The sequence below is a fragment of the Rattus norvegicus genome, chromosome 13 (genome assembly GCF_036323735.1).
Source record: "Rattus norvegicus strain BN/NHsdMcwi chromosome 13, GRCr8, whole genome shotgun sequence".
NCBI classification, from domain to species: Eukaryota; Metazoa; Chordata; class Mammalia; order Rodentia; family Muridae; genus Rattus; species Rattus norvegicus.
Genome location: NC_086031.1, coordinates 23,272,770 through 23,295,000, shown reverse-complemented (window position 1 = coordinate 23,295,000; position 22,231 = coordinate 23,272,770). Strand labels below are relative to the sequence as shown.

General features: G+C 44.0%; 1 protein-coding gene and 1 long non-coding RNA gene across 2 annotated transcripts in view; both read left to right on the top strand.

The window, feature by feature from the left end:
- LOC134481474 (uncharacterized) overlaps positions 1-7,233 on the top strand; it is a 50,227-nt gene extending 42,994 nt beyond the window's left edge. The window contains exon 2 of the long non-coding RNA XR_010056970.1: positions 1-7,233. This exon is cut by the window's left edge and continues 28,301 nt beyond it. This is a non-coding gene — a long non-coding RNA (uncharacterized LOC134481474).
- Positions 1-22,231, top strand: part of Bcl2 (BCL2, apoptosis regulator) — a 162,437-nt gene that overhangs the window by 71,900 nt on the left and 68,306 nt on the right. The gene's annotated exons all lie outside the window — the stretch shown is intronic.

The following is a 22,231-nucleotide window of genomic DNA, read 5'->3' as shown; positions in this document are numbered from 1 at the left end:
TCTCCTTCTCTTCTTCCCCTTCCTCCTCCCAATTCCTCATCTGTAATTCTCTCACTTCGGCCCGCCTTCCAAGAACTGGGATTCCCAGTGTTTACCAACATACCCAACCACTTCCATTTCCATAAGGCATAGATCCCCTCTAATTGTTTTCTTAACTTGGTCTGGTGTTGAAGAGAATTTTGCTGCAATGGAAGGGCTAAATTATTTTTAGAATTATCTAGGACTGCCTGACCACAATCTGGGGAGGGCAGATGGATTTTATTCAGACTACCTGAAAATAGACAGAACACTCGCCACCTGTCACTTGTATGTGGTTTGCAGATCCATCCCTTTATACCACAGCAGAGACTAGTTGAACCTTTCTAAAACAAATAGTCGGCCCTGGGACTTCGCATCTTTTTAGCATCCACACGATCAAAGTGCAGCTCTCTCTCTCTCTCTCTCTCTCTCTCTCTCTCTCTCTCTCTCTCAATACACACACACACACACACACACATATTCCACAGACAATGCCCTGACAGTGAAACAAAGATACATGCTAGACCAGACTCCTTCCATCCGGCCAGGTGGCCAGATGGGGACATCTTGCCTTCGCAGGATGCTTCAGGCATCCTCTAGTGGTATGTGTTTGCAGAGTGTTCGGGATGCTGAAGTCTTCTCTGTGTTCGGGTGTTTTCCACAGCGTTGTCAAACAAAACGTTTCATCTTTGTTAAGGACCTGGGGGAGGGGCTAACAGTCAAACCAGAGACCCAATGACCTGGTGGAGGGCTGAATGGGAGAGTTTTCTGGGGAAGTGTCAGGTTAACATTAACTAGCTCCAGACACTGTAGTGCTGAAGTCCAGTCAACCCTGGTACCTCAAGGATGATGGTGCAGGCAGTGGACTACTGCCTTTATTTTTAGAGATGAGTATTATTCCTTAAGCATATAGAATGTGTTCAGTTAAACATGAAATATATTTGGTAGGGTACCTAATTTCTCTGTGTGTTTTGCTCAGTTTTATCGAATTTGCTGCTATGAGGATAGCAAACACTGTTTTCTGATCCCTAATTATATCTAGGCATCATCAAATTTTAGTAGTCTGGCATTATGGAAAGAGAGACAACCATGGATCAGAGTTTAAAAAACTGGTATGTGGGCCAAATCTTGTACACCAGTTTCTTTAAGTTTTTTTTTAACCATATATTATAGACAGTGATGGGTTTCATTATGACATTTTCAAAATTATGCATACTATATTTTAATCATATTTACTTCCATTTCTCTACCTTGACTCTCTACACTTTCTGATCCTTTTTTTCGTGTGTGTCATGTATTGCATTTAATCAGGGCTGCTTGCAAAAGCATGGGTGAGAACTGTTTACAGGAGCATGAGCCCTTACCAGTGCCTATACCTTGAAAGGAAATGTCTCTGCCAGCAAACATTAACTGCCTGTTGAGCTCAGGGAGAGGTGGGGCTTTAGGAATCCCTCTCTACTTCATGGCTGGGTGGTGAGAGGCCTAATCTTGAGATAGTTTTGTACGAGTAATCACAGCTGTGTGAGTTCAAGGTTGAAATGGCCTTGCCATACCTTGGAGACAGCATTCCACAGCAACTTCTTCCTTCGTCTCCTACCACTCCCTCTTCTCTGACGTACCCCGAATCTTGACAGGAATGATAAAGATGTCCTATTTATGGAGTAGTAGTCAACAGTCACTTATTCTCAGCACTCTGACCAGCTATGAGTCTCTAATGTTACTGCTGCCCACTGCAAAAAGAATCTTCCTTGACCAAAGCTGACAGAAACAATAAATCATTCTCATAAATGTAAACATTCCTACCAGTGGCTCTCAACCTTCCTAATGCTACACCCCTCTACTACAGTTCCTCATGTTGTGGTGACCCCCAACCACAAAAGTATTTTTATTAATACTCCATAACTGTAATTTTGCTACTGCTATGAATTGTAAATATTGGATATGCAGGATATCTGATATGCGACTCCCAAAGTGGTTACAACCCACAGGTTGAGAACCTCTGATTTAGAGGGCAATTTGAAGGACACATCCTCATGTCCACAGCAAAATACCAACACAGCGTACCCACTATAGAACCCATTACCTCAATAGCCATGGGCATTTGACCATTAAATAACAGATGTGATTTCAGGTCTCCCAATCAATTAAAGAGCAATTGTCATCACCTACCAACAGGCTTGCAACTATTGTACCAGTGGGCACAACTTTCCTGGCATCATAGTATTTAGTGTTTTCACTAAGATTCACCAGTTGTTTTTGTAAATAAAGCTTTATTGGAACATATTTATGCTCATTTGTTTATGTCTCTTTTCTCTCTCTAACTGCAGAGATGAGTAATTATGATAGAGACCATATGGCTTGAGACATTTCCTATCTGATACTTTACTAAAACCATCCAACGAGCTCATGAAATTTACTCACTCATTCATTTTATCGGTTGCCACCTCTGTTAATGAGACTGTTAAAGAGGAGTAGAGCTGTCCCTGAAGTCCAAAGACTTATACTCTAACATAGACAAGTCAACCACCATCTGACAAGGCAGAAGGTAGTATGTACTATGAAGAGAAAGAACTAAGTTGCTATGGTAGTTCAGAGATGGTGGGGCCCCAATGGAGAAAAGGGATTGAGCCCTGTTCTGATAGTACTTGGCATAACTGTGGCTGTCAGTAATTTCCCAATAGGAACGCCATGAGACATAAAAAGCCACTTCTTACATGGAATTTTATAAATTGTAGTAGCGAATGGGTTGAAGTGGGTTCGGATGTTACTGTGTGTGCAAATGTCTTTATCTGTATGCAAGCTTCCTGTCGCTATGGGGATAATCATAACGATGTTTGAAGAGTCAAAGACAGGCTTTCGTTGCTCGGGCTGTGATAGAAAGAAATCCTTTTCCTCTTTCACTGACTTTTCATTCAACAAAATAAAAATAAATGCTGTAGATCTCAAAGGACTTTGAAAGAGAGCCTACTCAGCCATCAATGGACGTCTTAAAAAGAAGATAAAGTTATAGAATGCTAGCCGTCCAGTGGTGCGACTCTTCTGTAGAATTCCATCATGCCTAAGTGTAAATGAGCTCTCCGTAAATCCTCATTGGCCTGTTGACTCCCTTTAAGGGTCCAGTCACCAACCCCTGTATGCACAGAGCCCTGTTCAGATGGAGACTGCTGAGCTTACAATGTACCTCGAACCCGTTTGAGAATGGATGTCTTACTCGTGTTCATTAATGCTTTGCTTGCCTGACTCCTTCCCTTCCTCAGTTCATTTCCGGAGACAGGTAACCCATCTCCCCAACTGACCTCAAGTCACACTGTAGTTGAAGATGACCATGAACTTGTGATCCTCCTGCCTCCAAAATTCTGGGATTACAGGTATATAATAACACCGCACTCAGTTTCTAGAATTGATACTGAGTATCAAACCCAAGACTTTGTGAATGCCAGGCAACGCTCTACCACTGAGCTACGTCCCCAGCCTCCGTCCTGTGCCTTGGAAACACTCACTATGTTGACATGAGTATAGACAGATGCCATACATTCAAATTAGGTGACTGATATGGTAAGGGACTTTAGAACATCAGGTTACTTTCAAAGTGAGACAAGATTCCTTCAGTTCTGCTTCCAGCGGATATCAGAACTGTTGGCTAAGCTCCAGCCACTAATTCTCTATACACCAAAGGGGCCAGAGCTAACGCAACACAGTCTTGACTTAAGATGTGACTGTGAAGTATTTACCCAGGCAAAGCATAATACTTTGGTAAAGTGAGTGCATTTGTGAGAAAGCTACTGAAAGAAACTATCAAATACTCAATAAGGTAAGAGAGGTGTTTGAAGAAGCATCAAGCCCAAGCAGTGCAAGTTCCTTGGAGTCAGAGAAGCCCTGCCATTAGCCATCTGACTGCACTGACTGGGAAGCCACCATCTCTTTTTACCCAGAAGCAGAGCCCAGTGTGGTCCCATACTTTCCCATGCTCTCCATAGCCCAGTTGCCTGTAGAACAGAGGCTGCCCCAGATAGAGTGAAAGGGAGAAGAGCAAAGCAGCCCTCTTTGCATGAGAAGCATTTCAGGGCACTTACTGACAAGGAGTGCACTTACTGCTTACACATATAGGGCTGCATTATATCAAAACTGTCTAAGTACACAGAGGCCCCACTGTCCCCTTCAAGCTCCACGGAGTATTTATGAATGGGTTGCTTCCCCATTTCCTCTGGTGTCAGAGGCAGGGAAGTTAGAAAACATTACCGCTTACACAGGGAGGGAAGGCTGAAACTGCCGGTCTTTGCAGCCTGCCGCAGCAGTAACCCTGCTGACTTCCCCACTCACCCTCCCATTGCCCTGCCTCCCAACCCCCTCACCAGCCTACAGGGCTCGTCCTGAGTTTTTGATTTCCAGGGATCACTTTTGAAGATCCCGCAATGCTTAGGTGATATTGAATTACTGATTATCCTCTGGTTCTGTTCCCACCGGAGGCATTCTGGTCAGCCACTCATTCCTCCCATTGAAAGCACTTGGTGGCATGAACTCACTGGGTTTCTGCCCACATCACTGCATTCCTGGGATACCATTCACAGGCCTTAGCAAGATCATCTGACAGCTGCCTGTGAGGTCAACGAACTCTCTGCATAATCAAATGCTCACAGCCAGGAGAAATCCTTTTCTGCTCCATCCCTCCTTGGGCAAAGAATACACGTTACACGGCCCCTTGGTTCCTTGGTGAGGAGGTTATGGACGTCCCCAGCTAGTTTTACATGATTTAATGCTGAGCAGAGAAGGAAAGTGATTGTATCCTCTACTGGGCCCCACAGAACAGTCACCACCCACACTGTTTATTCAGACTGGGATCTTGGCCATTTGGGGTTTAAGCCAGAAGAAAGGGGGGAAAACCAACCCTGGAATGAACACTTTTGAAACTCTGTATTCAGGATGAAATGCGGCCAAGGATTCTTTTTAAAAATCTATTTAGAATCAATTAGCAGGATCATATTTTCATTTGGAATGGATTGCTAGCAAAAGCTAATTGTCTGTTCTCACCCGGGTTCTGAGCTTGGGGGAGAGGCACAGACATTAGAATCAACCCTCTTGTTTTGCCGGAGTCTGATGCTACGACCAAACTATGTGTGGGCAGTTGGGCAACCCTGACCTTTGACCAGTTTCCATCTGAGAACAAGGAAAGAGGTGTGAGGAAGAGAGTCTGATGTAAACAAGCCTGCTCTGCATCCCAGAGCTTCCCTGGGAAGACTCCTCAGGAGCTTAGCCCAAACTGAAGGCAAGGGGCGGATCACAGGCCTGGGGCGGAGTCTCCAGGAGGTACCGCCTCCGTCTGTCTCTAGTCGGGACTGCCGGGACTGCAGAAAATTACCACAGACATGGGAGATTGTATCGTCGTTTTAAAGATCTCGAGAGGAGATTCCGGGACCTCCCATGGTTACCCACCTTGCTATTTAGCAGTTTCTTCCGCCAGAAAATTCCTTCTTATTTGCAGCTTCAAATGTGCATGTGGTGCTGCTTCGGGGAGAGGCTCCTGGTCCAGACCACTCCCACAGCCTGTTTACTCCTCTGACGGGATGGAGCCCATTACTGGCTTCTTCAAACCGTCAGGGGCTTAGATCTCCTTCTAGAACAGTCTATAGGCAACCCAAGATGGAACAGGAGAGAGGGTAGGCTAGGGCCCTGAGTAATGGCATTGTTGGAGATTAAATAGGTTAATGGACACTACTGGGCATTGTGTATTTATGGAGGACTGAAGAGCAAAGTGACAAGTAAGAGAGTGAGCCTCACACCCTCTGCATGGGGAAGACGCTGAAGTTCCTGCTGCAGATTTTAAAAGAAAAGGAAAAGGAATGGCCCCCAAACAGAGAGACTAGGATTGCACTGGCTCCAGGACTCTCCCCCTAGTGTTCAATACACAGAGCTGGGTTGGGGATGAGGCTCAGCGCTGTGTTTGCCTAGGGTGACAAGGCCCTGGCCTCACTCACCAGTAAACTGAGTGCGCTGTATGCTGCTGCAATGATCTATTCTGAAAAATGCAATCAGCAATTCAAATAGCAATTTACAAATCAAACGCGTGGATATAACAGAAACCAAAATATACTGAGGAGTGATGGTAGAAAAATATGAAAAGTCTTTGTTTCCATAATTAGACTACTAGTGTTTCTATAAAAGCAGACAGTATTGAGTGTACAGAGTGATATTAGCTTGTGATCTTGAAGCTGAGGTACTTCTAACATTGTGTGGTGTGGCATCATGTCTGCTGCCAAGAACACGGGAGTTCAGAAACAAGGCTGTGGTGTGACCAAAACAGGAACACTGCAAAAACGCTATGATTCATTTCCCATTTGATCTTGAATTAATATTGGGTCATAGGATGTACAGAAATCATTCACTGTTGACAATTCTTGTGACCCTCACCCCATAGGGGTCTTAGCTTAGGAAAAGTGGATTCTGTAGCATACCTACAGCCATTGCTGAAGCTGTGAAATCTCTGTGACAGAGTTAACCACATCATCCAGGCATGCATGCATGCATGCATACATACATACATACATACATGTATACATGCATACAGCAGGTACATATATATGTATCTGCTGACATTGTGCATATGTCCATATTTTATGGACAGCATGCTAACTTTGCTGGTCTCTTGGTTTGAAAATTCTAGCTGAGTTTTTCACCCACAGTTACATCTGGGTGCTCCTATGGGGAATAAGTAACCCAATCTACACATTCTATGAATGAATTGATTAGTATAATATATGCTTCTAACCCTAGCATTTGTAGAGGCAGGAGGACCAGAAGTTTAAGGTCATCCTCAGCTACATAGTGAATTTGGTAGTAGCCAGTGACACACACACACATACACACACACACACACATGCACACACATACACAGTCACACACATTACATACACACTCACACACATACACACACATGCACACACATACACAGTCACACACATACGCACACACTCACATACTCACACATACACACACACTCACACACACTCACACATACACACATACCAAAACAAGGGAGTTCAGCAATTAAGAGTATTTTCTGCACTCATAGTTTCCAGCATCCATGTAAGATAACTCACAACTGCCTGCACATCTACCTCTAGGGGATTTGACACCCTCCCTGTCTTCTGCAAGCACACTGCACATGGAACATGCCCTCATAAATGCACACACTAATAAATAAAAGTCTAAACAAAAAAACAAGAGCTAAAAGATAGAGAGGCTGAGAGACCCTCCCCAGGCAAGGTGGGGTCAGATGTCATTGCCAGGAACACCTGTCCTTAAGGCCATTGACTTAATAGCGAGTGTTCCTCTCTTTTCTCCTCCGGCCTCTTCTACCTCCTCAGCAGATGTGTAGTGAAGACTCGGCCTCTCCATAGTGAGTCACAGACCCATTGACAAGACATCAGATGACCCGAGCAAGCGAGCAGCTGGTGGCTTCCCTTTTTACAGATTATGTCATGGCCTTTCCTTAGGAGGAGGTTTCTCTCCTCCACCCACACCCACCCACCCCACCCCACCATACTTCCCTCAAGCACCAGTTCCTTCTGTTAACTAACGAATGACTCAGTGAGTGCCGTGGTGCTGGTGGTGTGATGAGTGAGCTTTGAGCAGGGAAATGGTGACCTACAGGCCACTGTGGAGGCCACTGGTCCTTTTGCTAATGATGCTCATGAACAGACTGTCATGTGTCCCTCAACAGTGAGCAGTCTCAGAGGGGCTCTAGTAAGTGACTTTGTCATTGTGTCAGCAGGACCCAAAGTAAGATGGCGGTGGGCAGTGTCTTATTGAAAGATGGAGGAGAGGGGCAGGTGAATATCATGCACAGCCTCTTAAACAAAACTTTCAAAACCTTACACTTATAGGATGCAAAACAATACAGTCATCGAGACCCGCAGACTGTTTAATAAGTCTCTCTCTTTTTTCTTTGGGTTTTTCTGTGTAGCCCAGTCTGACCTAAAACTCATTAGTAAGTCCAGACTGGCCTCAAACTCATGACAATCCTCCTGCCTCAACCTACCTAGTGCTAGAATTACAGTTGTAATTCCACCCACCACACCAAGTTTCAACCACTGTTTATAAATGATTTGAAGAGGAACTGTAACTTCGAAAGCCTCCTTTGCTGCTGCTGACAGTATCACGCAAGCCCTGGTGCTCCCAGAAAGGAACCGTTGGCTCTCGTGCTTGTGTTATAACAGTGGCCGGTGTCGTTTTATATTGTAAGTTATGCCTTATGTCATTCTTACACTCAAATGCACAGTTCTATTCTCACCAGTTAATACTTTTGCAACTTTTATTATAACTTGAAATATTATGCTTGCAACAAAACCTAAATTACGGGATCTAGTTCCTTTAACCACTATATTGTTGTGGACTGAATATTTGTATCACTCGAGAACGTTTGTGTTGAGCGAGTCCTATCTCCACTGTGCCGGAGGAGGGATTTCTCTGGAGTGCTACTTTATGAACTGGATTAGTGGTTTTATAAAGGATATTCTGAAGATCCCACTCCTTCTACTGTGTGGGTGCATCGTGAGGAAGGCTGAGCCCCCACTGAATTTGCCAGCACCTTAATCTTGGATGCCCACTCTCTAGAATTGAGAAATACATCGCTGTTGCTTTGTAATAACCCTCTAACACACGCGTCTCAGCCTCTTGCACGAGTGTGCCACGGTGTGTCCGTTTCCTCATCATAGGGCTTTAGAGGGTTTCTGGATTTCGCTTATAAGTACTGGCTGCCTGAGCTTCTCTGGGTGTACTTCCAAGTGGGCGTGCTGACTTCTCAAAAACACAGAAGGGAAGTAGATTCTCCAGTCTTCAAGGAAAGACATCAGAGCCTTTGAAGCTGCCAGAACTGTCCCGGCTCAGCCTGTGGCAGTTGTGTGAGGATCTGGCTGCTGGCATCTCCTGCAGCTCTCGGCACAGTCAGGCTTTTTGGTTTACTGATCTGGTGGCTTTAGAGGCCTCTCACCATAGCTCTGATTTCCGGTTTTCTCTTGATGTTCCCTTTGAACCACCTTCCCCATAGTTTTGTTCGTTGGGACCTCTTTTTCTTCGTGGGTGTGGATTCCTTTGGGTGCAGAGGAAAATGGATTCTTTTTTTGTTTTCTTACACTTGTCTCAATGTTTGCTATACATTATGTGTACTTTAAAAAATGCCTTTAAATGCCACGTTTGGTTTTCAGAAGCTTTTTTCACATAAGGGAGTTTGAAATAAGTTACTTTATTTCCCCCCCTTTGATGTATACATTCACATACATAATCTCTAGCCTAAATTTCTGTGTAAGTTGAAAATACTTGGTTTTTGTCTAAATGTTTTAAAGTTCACTGGTTTTATTGGGAATTGAAGCTTATTTGGGGGAACAAAGTGAGTTAGAGATGTTTTTCTCTACATGGAATGGCTGCCCACCTGATGAAAGTTCAGCCTCCTCTACAGTACTGTGTTACCACCTCCCACATACAAAGATCTCCCCCTCCCTCCCCCCTCCCTCTCCCTCTCCTTCTCCCCCCTCTCTGTCTGTCTGTCTGTCTGTCTGTCTCTCTCTCTCTCTCTTTCTTTCTCTCTCTCTCTCTCTCTCTCTCACACACACACACATACACACACACACACACACACACACGCACAGGTCTGAACCAACACTATATTGTCTTAGTTACAGGGTATATGCATGTATCAATATCTTGATATGTGGTAAAGTCAGTATCTTACTCTTTATCCAAAATAATCTTTACTAGTTTCGGTTTTCACCTTTTGTGTATAAAATTTCAAAGCAGCAAAGCGTGACTGTAGAAAACCCATTCTCGAATTTGAATATGAATTTGATTTGGCTCACGCGTTAGCCTGGGGGTGCTCATGTTTGCGCTGAGTCTCCCGCCTCTGAACATGATGCATTTCCATTATTAAGGCCTTAAAGCTTTCAGCTGAATTATGTGTGCGCATATATACATAATATTTCATAGGTCTTGCATTTTATATATATTTATTCATAGGCGCCTGATCGTTTCTTGCTATTGCTGATGGAATTTTATTTAAAAAATGCATTTTCTAAAATGTTCATACTAATATGCCAGGAGATGTTGGTCTTCTCTCCAGAATCCTGGCCGAACTCTTAGAGTTGTGTGTAATTTCTCATGTCGTTATGATGTGGACAACCATCAGCAGAGAATACGTTTTCCTTCACTCCTTGTCCTGCTTTCTCTTTCTCCCTTTCTCTGTTGTGTCGCACTAGTGACATGTCTCACACGGTGACAGTGGGTGTGCGTGTGTGTCTAGTTGCTGGCTTTTGGGTAGCCATAGCTTCTTAGTGGAAGACTTCCTGGGCAGACTGCTGTCTCGTGGCCTGCTGCCTCGGGCATCCCACTGTCTGTAGCACCCTCTACTTTAATCTTGTACTTGGTCCATACGGTTCTTTTGGTTTTACTCTCATCTTTGTAACAGAAGCCTGTCAAACCTGGATCCAGGAGAGACATATTCACAGTGTGGATGCTTGAAAAGGTAGAATTCTCTATTGCCCCACTCCATAGCTTGTCTGAACCTAGGTCAAAAATCCATTGTTCTTGATGATGTCATAGGCTAGGGCGGCTGATAGGAGGAGAATCCACCCTGATTCTGCAAGCTCTGACCAGACTGCTTTGCTATCTGCCTGTAACTGCACAGCCCTTGCCCTTCCCTGGGTTCTGGGTCAGGGTTTGCCTGTGCTGTGCCATCGGTGACCTCTGTCCGCTTTCCTAAAGTCTTCATTTAAGTGTTGTCATCCCCTGGCTCTGCCCTCCAAGCCTCACGCTTTCCCCTTCTTCTTTCTATTTGTCACTTTGTACTGTTTGTAGATATTTTCCCTAATTTCAATTTCTAGCCCTCCTATTTGGTGTTCATTTCTGTCATCTTAAATTTCCTCTTTTCACCTATAAATAGGTCTTTAAAGAATAAGTAGGTCTTTTTAGGTGTTCTGCTTTTCAGAGTGTATGAGCTTTCTGCCAACTGTTTCCTTGTATATTTCTCTTTGCTCTGTGTTGCTTATCTGTGCCTTGAAGTCCAGCTCCCCTCTGAAAGCCTTCCTGGTATGTCTGGCCATCTTGCCTACCTGGTCACTGCTATGATAGAAGAGTTTCTGAACTTATTGGAAGCTTTGAGGGTAAACAAGGAGAACGTTGCCTTTGAAATATGCTATAGAATGGTATGTTGATGCCATTTGCCAGGAGAACTCATAATTGTAGCCCTAAAGTTTCTTTGTGGGTGTCCGGGAGATGATCTGATTATTGAGAATATGTTACAGGGTCAACCCCTATCTGTCCCACTGCTGGATGCTAAAGGGAGCAATGGGCCTAGAATCATAAGCCTGTGTTCTGCTTAATGTGACGTAGGATAACTCATTGCTTAGGACTCTCTCAGAGGCCAGGCCTCTGACATCACCAAATGGGAAGGAGGCTACCATCCAGGTAGGGTGGGGCTAAGAATAAAATCTACAGCTCTAGGACCCTTACTAGTCATGAACAATGTTGCCCTCTTGGGTGACTCCTGTGTCCTCTACATCTACAGCTCTAGAGGGGTCTAGGGATGCTTCTGAACTAGGTACCTGCTGGTTCTTCCCAAACTCCTAACTCCTGCCTCAGGACTCTGCTCCTGTGGTCTGTTGGCTGTATGGCCGTTCATTCATCTTTCCTGTCTCCTAAAATCTTGTTATTATCATTCGTCATTAAACTCAGATGTGTCTGATTTACAGCACGTGGGGCACTCTTAGTTGCTTGAACCCCAGGATGGCCATGAATGAAGCCCAACACAAAGTCTTGACCTTACTTATTACCTTACAGGCTTCTTTGTAATGTCTTTTTAAAACTTGATTGCATGGTTCTCAAGAATGCACTTTATAGATGGCAATATTGGGTGCAATGCCAATGGTTGGACCTGCTGGTTAGGCTTTGCAAAAGGTCGCCCTCCTTAGTTAGTTTTAGTGACATATCAGGTGAAAGCAATGGGACAGTGTCTTCAGTTTCTCATTTCTACCTGGAACTCCCAGATTAAATTTGTTTTTTTTTTCCCTCTAAATTTGTTTTCTAACTCACTCTGTCTATTTTGTGATATTCCTCTATTGCCTAAGACTTCCCCTGGGCTATTGTTAGGAAATCTGTTTCCTTCTTTCTCAAATCTACTTATTTTCCTTTCCTGACTTGATTCTATTGTCTTTGTAACAACATTAAGCACAGTAGCATGCAATCCTGTTTTGCAGTCTGCTTCTGACTGTGGTATTTTCAATTCTTAAGATTTTGATTTTTAAACTTTTTTCTCTAACTGGCCTATATAGTACACTCCTTTGCCTCCTTCAAATGTGTGTGTGTGTGTGTGTGTGTGTATGTGTGCATGTCTGTGTCAGTGTATGTGCATGCGTGTGTCTGTGCATGTGTATGTGATATGTGTGTGAGTATGTGGTATGTATGTGTATATGTGAGTATATGTGTGTGTGTATAGGTGTATTATGTATTTTAGGTATGTGTGTATATAAACACACATATACATGTAGGAACATTGACAAGTCCATTTTCACAGAGATTCATTTTTATGAGTGTCTTGCAAGTCTTGAATTGTGAAGTCTTTTGGTTTGTTTGCTTGTTCTGAGACAAAGTCTCACTAACCAGTGTTGATAGTGTGAAACTGAAGGTGTCTTCCAGGGCTCAAATTCCCTAATATACTTCCTTTAGCTTCTCAAGTGTGGCACCATACCCAGCTGTATACTGAGAAACCATCACTACCTAGAGCTCCCATATTTGTTATCTCTGAAGAATTAAGGGTTTTTATTACCCAAGAGCTGTGTCTATATTACTTTCTCGCCATGGTGTTCTAAGGTTGCTTAAACTGAGACTCTGTAACTTCGTGTGCCTTATTTTGGGGACTTTCCCAAAAGTGTCTAAGGCTATGGAAATCACTATATGCCTGTGTATAGCTGGTCTTTGCTGCTTTGTGGGTTCCTCTTCATCCCACCTTTACCAACCCCCATCCCCACTCCACCCCCATCACTATATAGGACACCAAATAAGGATACAGGCAGAGAGAGAGAGAGAGAGAGAGAGAGAGAGAGAGAGAGAGAGAGAGAGAGAGAGAAAGAGAGAAAGAGAGAGAGAAACTACAACCAACTCCACTGAATGACCAACAACCACCCACCCAGGGGGCTCTTGCATTTCTATGCCCTCTGAATAGTTCCTAGAATTCCAAACATCATACAATCACAGGAACTATCTGCTGCTGGCAAAACCATGCCTCTGCTAGAGCATGAGGCAAATCAGTCAGCTGATTTGGATAGTCTGGAGTAGCTCCTTAATCCCCATACCTGGGATTAAAACCAAAACACTTTTTAAATGTTATTTCCATGTGAAAGAAACCAAAATTCTAGAATTGTCAGTATAGCCTATGGCTTTTTCTTCTCTTCATCTCAGAACCATAGGCAATGAGAACGTTGAGGCTTTGAGATGAGGGAGCCCAAACAGGTCCACCTACTTCATATAGGAACAAAACCACATTTCTGCATAGACATTAGAATCATTGTAACATCCCAATGTCTCAGTGGGTAGTTATGTGGGATACCATAATGTCAACTTTTGATTAAATTTGGCTTTAATTTTTATGGCTCTACTTTTTCTTCATTTGCTTCTCCTCTTCCTTGTCTCCTTCCCTCCATTACTTACTGAGGTTTAGATCTGTGGTATTTTCTTAAGAACCTCTTAGCACTGGGCAGGGACCAATACAATTAACCCAGTGTTTACCATTTCCTTGGAAATAAATACTCAAGGAAACATTTGAATTAAGCCTATTGCGTCTTGGTCTTTTGTTTAACATCAAGTAAAATAAACCTAGAACATAATACACAAACCCTGGAATTGATTCTAAAGGATGGTGGTTGTTAGAGATCAACGGATTCTTTAGCAGCTGGGAAGACGGCCCAGTGGATAAGGTGCTTGCTTTGTAAGCACGAGAACCCAAGGTTGAATTTTCAACAGTCACTCGAAAGCCAGGTACAGTAACATCACGTTCATGAACCCTGTGCTACATAGAGAAGGGAGGCTCCCCAGGGTTTGCTGGAACCAAAAAAGTTCATTTCAGGCTTCGTGAAAGACCTGTCTCAAAAAACAAAACAAAGATAGAGAAGGGTAGAGAAAGACATCTGATGTCAACCTCTGAAGCCTGCCACTTCTGCCATCGTATATGTGCGTGGGCATGCGCGCACACGCACACACACACACACACACACACACACACAGAGAGAGAGAGAGAGAGAGAGAGAGAGAGAGAGAGAGAGAGAGAGTCAGACAGACAGAGACAGGGACAGAGACAGACAGACAGAGAGAGACAGACAGACAGAGAGAGACAGAGTTTAAGAAATAAATTTGTTCAAACCTACATTTTACTGAAAGAAACAAAGCTTCAACACTGAGAAAGCCATTTTCTCCTTCACCCCACCCCTCCACAGCCAGTTAGAAGGAAGCTGGGATGAATTAGATAGATGGCCACTGTTTTCTTACCACATCACAAGCAGAAACAGTTATATAGCCACCAGCTCTTGGCTGGTTGTCCAGTCACTTAGAAGTGATGGTTGCTGTGCCTGAAATCATTGTGACATTTTGGGAAAAACCACAGACTCTTTGTATGTTGTTTTTATTTTTCTCTTTTACTATATATGGTAATACTACTTATAGCATCATTTAAGTGGTTTATGACAATCCATTTTTTCCTTTTAAATGAGATGGGGTAGTGTGTGCATGCGTGTGTGTGTGTGCATGCGTGTGTGTGTGTGTGTGTGTGTGTGTGTGTGTGGTGTGCATGTATATGTGTGTGACAGAGGGTGGAAGCATGTATATATGTGGTGGTGGTGGTGGGTGTACATGTCCATTAAGAGACCTGAGGTTGAGACTCAGTTCTTTCTGTAATACTTTCAGCCTTCTTGTCTTTTTCTCTCCTTCCTTCCTTCTCTCCTTCCTTCTTTTTTTCCTATTTGAGATAGTCTCTAACTGAACCTGGAACTCTATGTTTGGATAGTCTGTCTGGCCAGCAAGTCCCTGAGATGCACCTATTTGTGTCCACCCCTAACTCCTCCCTCAAATGCTAAGCCCTGGCTCGCACTGTGCCTGGTTTTACATGGGTTCTGGAATCAGAAGGCAAGATTTTGTGCTTGCATAGCGAGCATGTTATCCACTGAGCCATCTTTCTAGTCCTTCTAGTCCTTTCTCTCAAAGAAAAATCTTCTCATCTCCTTTCCTGTCTTCTCACCTCCCCCTCCTTCCTCTTCTTTCTTTTTCTTTCCTTTCCATCTTTCTCCTCCAGTTTAGGTTTCATCTCCTTCCAAAGCTGCTCAAGCCTCTGACTCCTTGAGAGCTGGTCATTCGAGCTGTAGAACTACTATCATATTCTCTAGTTATGATGCTCATATTTTAGCTTCATTCAAAAACGAGGAGCCAAGTCTGCAGAGCCACTGTTGACTTAGCGTTCCCACTCCCCAAGTGTTTTTGAGCACATTACTTGGTGAAGAAACAGCCCAAAAGAAGTGTGTTCTCTTAGGGAGCACCAGGCATGACGTCAGGAAGCTGATGCTGGCCCTTTGCTGCTCTGTGTCCTGAGCAGACCATCCTTTCATGGAGAAGCTACTAGAGTCTGGCAGCATCGCAGATGCAGCACTCATATAATCTGCCACTCAGACGGGCCTGTTCTGAGAGTGAAAGGGGCACTATTAATAGTTGTTCAGGAACAACAGGTGTACACTGGGACTCTCCCTGACAAGCTGGGACATATGGCCACCTTATGTTATAGAGCACCTTGAGTGCTTCAGGGAAATTTGCACAGCTGCTCTCAAGATACTGATCTTTGAAAGAAAAATTATCATCGCATACAAAGGCTTTTTTCCCAATGGCTTAACTTCACAGGTAATAAACTGTTGAGGTTTTTTTGGGGAGGGGCATTCTTGTGTTTTCATCAATGTCTGTGGCTCTGACTGCTTGTTATAACTGAAGTGAGAGGGGGTGGAAGGTCTGAAAATTAGGATGGGTGAGTGACAAAGGCCTTCATTTTTGTGAGCCCACTGTGTCCCAAAGGGAACAAGAAGTCTTGGTTTCCAGAGTTTTGTGCTTTCTTTTCTTGTGTATTATTGGAGCACAGAGATCCTACCCCCACTGTAGTTGGCAATGTTGGAAGGCCTGTGAATACTATCTTTGGATAGTACTGTGTCTTTATAGTAATGGGTACCTAGTGCTGTAGTTTAGTACTGTGCAATAGGGTTTCAACAGGCACAGGATAAATCCACTGCCTCTTAGATCCTTTGCCCCTGAAGCTCCTGCTGGCACCTTCTGCTCTGGTCACCATGGATGCCTGTTCATGGACACTGGTTGACTGTAAATTCTGAGAAAATCTTGGAGAAAATATTGACTTATAAAATCATCAAGGGGATGACAGCTTCCTTTGTGCTTGTGTTTGTGGAGAACTGTCTTGGTTGGAACACCATATTGGGAGGAGAAGAAAAATGGAGTAGGAGTTGATGGTCCAGATGTGACAGGAGTTGATGATCCAGATGTAGCAGGAGTTGATGATGGTCCAGATGTAGCAGGAGTTGATGATAATCCAGACATAACAGGAGTTAATGGTCCAGATGAAACAAGAGTTGATGGTCCAGACATAGCAGGAATTGATGATGGTTCAGATGTAGCAGGAGTTAATGGTCCAGATGTAGCAGGAGTTGATGGTCCAGATGTAGCAGGAGTTGACAGTCCAGATGTTGCTCCATAACTGCAGATGACTAAAGTATGCAAATCTCCAGAAGAGTAATAATCAACATTTACTTGGCTGAGTTAGATGACATTTGAGCTAGGTTTGAAAAGTAGACTTTTTCCTCTACAACTGGTATGGTGGAAGGCCATCTCATACAGTGGAAATGGCATGAAGAAAAACCTTGAGTGAAATTATGTGGAGTGTTTGGGAGACCTGGGAAAGTCTCAAATGCATAGAAGACAGATGTCTCTGACTTGTGAGTGAAGGAATTCAGGTTACGCTAGCCAGTGGGAATTAGATGCAGTTCAGTTGAGTGTGGGGATGTCAACTGACATGATTTAGGATGCCAGTCAGTTGCTATGAGACCAGAGCAGGGAGACCAGTTCTGAAAAGGCCTTGATGTCAGGAGAGACAGAAAAGTGAAAGTAAGAAGGATGCGATTCAGAGTCACAGCTGACTGGACGGAGGGCAGAAGCAGACACCACTGTGATAGAACACCACAGGGCTGGGTTGAGGGTGATGAGGACAAAGATGAATGCCATCGACATGCTCGATGTCTCGAGAGGTGTGTGGAGGATATCAACGTGTCCTTGCAGAAAGGTTCTCTGGAGACAGTGAGGTGAAAGAAAAGGAGGCAGGAATTTTGCCTTCTGCCTCTCTTCTACAGCTGGCAGAGAGAGTAATGCTCTCAGGAGACCTTATGGATGGTGATTGTCGCTTGCTAACTGAGCAAACCTGAGAAAAATGAAAAATAGGTAGAGGCTGTCGGCATCAGACAAAGGAAAGCTTTGAGCTATGTGAAAAGAAGAGGGAGAGCTGGGTTGGTAAGGAAGCTGGGCAGAGACTGCAGGGGTGTTGCTCCATGGCAGGACCAGACATCCCATCACAGGGAACAAAGGGAACCTTCATGACACAGGAAGTGGTCCTGTGTAAGGACAGATTCCCTGGGTAGGTTCCTCAGGCCATCTGTAAGAGGACAAGGCTTGCCACCTCTCTACCCCACACCGAGAATCCTGTTTATCTATGAAAATGGTCTTCCATTATTTTCTAACTGTTGGAAACAGTAGGTAAGCAATCCTTTCTTGTTAGGAGCCTACGCGCAAACTAACTCCTTTAAACATTTTTATTACATTTATGTGTTTATTTTAATGTGTGTGTGTGTGTGTGTGTGTGTGTGTGTGTGTGTGTGTGTGTGTGTGTGTGTGTGTGTAGGTCAGAGAACAACTTTGATGAATCCAGTTTCTTCTTCCAACATGTGAGACCTGAGATCAAACACAAGGCTTCAGTCTCAGCACCTTTACCCTCTGAGCCATCTCAAAATTCCCAAGTAATTCAAGTCAATTCTTTTCTTAGAAATCGTGTTTAGAACTTTGACTTCTTTCTATTGTCTCAGCCTTCAATTGTTTAGTAAACATCTCAGTTTCATGATGGCCTGGTACTTAGATGGCAGTGCATCAGTTGCCCTACTGAGGTGATTTGCCTCAGTTCTATTACATCAGCCTCAAGAGTGTCAGCAAACAGAAGCAGGGTTCACTTAGTGAGCTGCTTGGCCTGGTGTCTTATTCTATGGGATAGAATGTGTAAGGTTGGAGGCCAGCGTGGCATCTCATCCTGTGTCAGAACCCAGAACCCAGAACGTGGGAGGCTCTCTGAAGCCTCCTCCTCCCACCTTCTTGAACACACCAGCATGATCCTTTCTCTGAATACTTCTAAGGGAAGGGAGAACAAGTTCCCACAATGTAGAAACTGTTGGAAAAGAGCAAGCCACACTGAATCAGGGTTTATGCTAACTTTGTCTAAAGCTAGTGATAAGCCTTTTGTGTTGAGTGTAGCATAAAATGAGTCTCAAGGCATTGTGCATGTCTGCCCTCCTTGCTCCTTGCCCGACACCCTCTTCTGGACTCGGTGAACACCTGCATGCATGTAGTTCAAATACATACACTCTCAGGCACATGTACATAAAATAAAGCTCTAAAATATACACATTGTAAAACAGAATAGTTTTAGTGATTTAAGGACATTAGAGTTTAAGGTGACTGTAGAAATACTGGTGGATGAAAACAGTGCTGGAAGTTAGACGGATATACCAACAGGTGATGTAATCATACCGCATAAATGGTAAATTAGCTAGGACTCTGATTAAACAGTTGACTAAATGACTTGAAAGAAGAATCATAAGTGTAGACTTGTAAGTAAACTTAGATATTCTTCGTCTTACCAATGATAAAAATAATGTCAATTAAACAAAGCAGGATATGAATTTCCTCCCTCTATTAGAAAATGTCTTTAAAACAATCCCAAATGTATCCTGATCCGGATTGTAGCAAGCATGCCTCTCTCTCTCTCTCTCTCTCTCTCTCTCTCTCTCTCTCTCTCTGTGTGTGTGTGTGTTTCCTGATCAATGACAGAAGATCTTTCTTTTTTTTAAAATTTATTTATTATATCTGAGTACATTGTAGCTGTCTTCAGACACACCAGAAGAGGGCATCATATCTCATTACAGATGGTTGTGAACCACCATGTGGGAATTGAACTCAGGACCTCTGGAAGAGCAGTCAGTGCTCCTAACTGCTGAGCCACCTCTCCAGCCTGATCTATCTTTCTTTCTTTCTTTCTTTCTTTCTTTCTTTCTTTCTTTCTTTCTTTCTTTCTTTTTAATTTTAATTTATTTTTCCATCGTTACTAAATTGGGTATTTCTTATTTACATTTCAAATATTATTCCCTTTCCCAGTTTCCATGTCATCATACCCCTAACTCCTCCTCCTCGCATTCTATATGGGTGTTCCCCTTGCAATCCCCCCATTGCCTTCCTCCCCCAAATAATCCGGTTCACTGGGGGTCCAGTCTTGGCAGGACCAAGGGCTTCCCCTTTCACTGGTGCTCTTACTAGGCTATTCATTGCTACCTATGAGGTCAGAGTCCAGGGTCAGTCCATGTATAGTCTTTGGGTAGTGGCTTAGTCCCTGGAAGCTCTGGTTGGTTGGCGTTGTTGTTCATATGGAGTCTCAAGCCCCTTCAAGCTCTTCCAGCCCTTTCTCTGATTCCTTCAACGGGGGTCCCGTTCTCAGTTCAGTGGTTTGCTGCTGGCATTCGCCTATGTATTTGCCGTATTCTGGCTGTGTCTCTCAGGAGAGATCTACATCCGGTTCCTGTCAGCCTGCACCAGAAGATCTTTCTGAATGGAGAATTCCAGGCTATGTGTTCTGAATGGTCTACCAGTTGGCAATTCCTCCAGAAACTTGTAATGGTTCCTCTTTTTGTTTCCTACCAAAAAGCTGAAACCTTTAGATTGCAGGAGAGGCCGGCTCTCAGGTCTCTTGTAGATACAAACATCTTGACAGATAGGTGGATGGGGGCGAGCGGCACAAAAGACCCCGCCTAAGTCATGTCTGAGAGAAGTGACTAAGAGAAGACCACAGTTTACTGGGTTGAGTTCTGGGGAAGTATTATTTATAGAAATGTGCCCTAGGGCCCAAAGTGTAATTTTATTTTTATCATGATTAAAAAAAAAACTGACATTATTTGGTTACTGGGGATTCTAGAAACTTTTCTCTAAACTTTATTTTTCTCCTTTAGAGTTTTTGGTCACAAAACTTTGGCTTTTTCTGAGATATGTGGAATGTACAACTCTGACTTGAGCCATCCAGATATCAAGGTGAGAGCTGGCTCCATTTGCGTTTTCAAAGCTTGGAAAATGTCTTGCACTTGCCAGAGAGAAACCTGAAGCAGATGAGAGGGTTGCATCTCACTGAGGTCACTTGAGCTGCTGGCATGCTGAGCTCAGTACTGCCCCCTGTGGCCTCCTCGAAGTCACCCCTGCCTGGTCCTAGCTCACCTTCAGGAACAAGTCCCTCCTTACTTCAATCAGTCACATTGCTTCTCCTCTTTGGTCCTCTCTCCCCACCCCTCCCGTCATCTCTCTCTGCTTTCCAACTCTCAGAAGGTTGACTCTTGTATCTTTATCTCTGAGATCACATGCTTTGGCCTGTTGCCCCCCCTCCCTCCAGGGCACATCATTCTGGAAGCAACTCCCTTGACTGGTCTCAGCTCTTTTCATACCTACTTGTTCTACTGATAGACTTTCTGCCTAACAGAACTGCTTTCCTCCCGTCTCCCTCTACCAGTTTTCCTGATACCACTCTGAGACCTCAAGGTCTTCGAAGGCAACAGGCTTCCTCGCACCTTAGACTCTGCCCCCAAAAGGAAGCTAAGCATCTGTTCAGGGAAAGAACGTCTGTAGTTGGGCCTCAGCAGATGAGAGTCTCTGGGTGACAGCAGGTGAGACATCCGGAAGTTACTTCCTCATGCACCAGGCTGTTCTCGGTATGAGGGAAAGTCTCACTCCCTAATTCTGAATTCACTGGCATCCTGGATGAGGTGGGCTGAGCATCATTTTGGTGTGTGTGTGGTTTGATGTGCACAGCCAGTCTTGAACACAGTAGCCCTGTGGTTTGTCTTTTACTAAGAATTGCTTCCTTTTTCTTCCTTTTCTAAGAAAAGGCTGGGCTCAGGAACTAAGGTCTCTCTCATGAGTTCATCGGCAGTGGTTATCCTGTGAGTACCTATTGGCATTAAGATCATACAGCTACCCAGCAGGGATTTAAACACTGACTGGATTGAATACAGTTGTCTTGAGCACATGAGGCTGGAATGACACATTTGCCAATAAAAGCATCCATGTGGCTGGCACTCCCTGCTACAGACATTTGCCTGTTGTCATACGTTTTTGTTGAGATTCTGAGACCAACCTTTGCATTGCTGGAGGGAAATAGCTTATGCAGACACTGGGCTGGTTAGCCTGCTGTTGACTTCCCCTGTTCTCAGTAGTCCAGGTATTTCTGGCTGAATTCAGCACCTACTCCTGACTGAGAGAGCACATGCGTTCCCAGAGTTGAACGTTCTCTGTGTCCTTTTTCTCTCTCACTTCCTTCCTACAGTTTCCTCTCATGTAAACATAGTGACCTTCTTTGGAAAAGATTGGAATTTTGACCTGAGGTACTGAGACTGGGGTTCATGTAGCTTGTGACCAATGACCAGGAGACTTGGAGTTTTAGAATCACTAAAGTGGGACACCCTGCACCATGTGGCTCTTGACACATTACATCTTTGTTCTTTTGGAAAAGGTCAGGTTTTTTTTTTTTAATCAATTGCAATTTTTAGGCATTAGAAGTTCTCTCAACCAACAGAGGAGCACAAGAAACATAATTTTCTATAACCCCATGAATTAGAACCTGTCTCTCCATAACATAAAAAGAGGAGTCTCAGGCTTACATTTCTAACAAAGCCTGTTTGCAATCTAATAAAATCCTGGGCAGGAAAGTTATGGAGCATCCGAGTTTGGTGATGGCACAGCCTCACACCCTCGCTACTGTGTACTGGCATCTGTAGTTCCAAGATGCTGGCAAAGAGGTCTCCAATGTGGAGACTGAGACCTCATCCAGGCTAGGACACAGCCG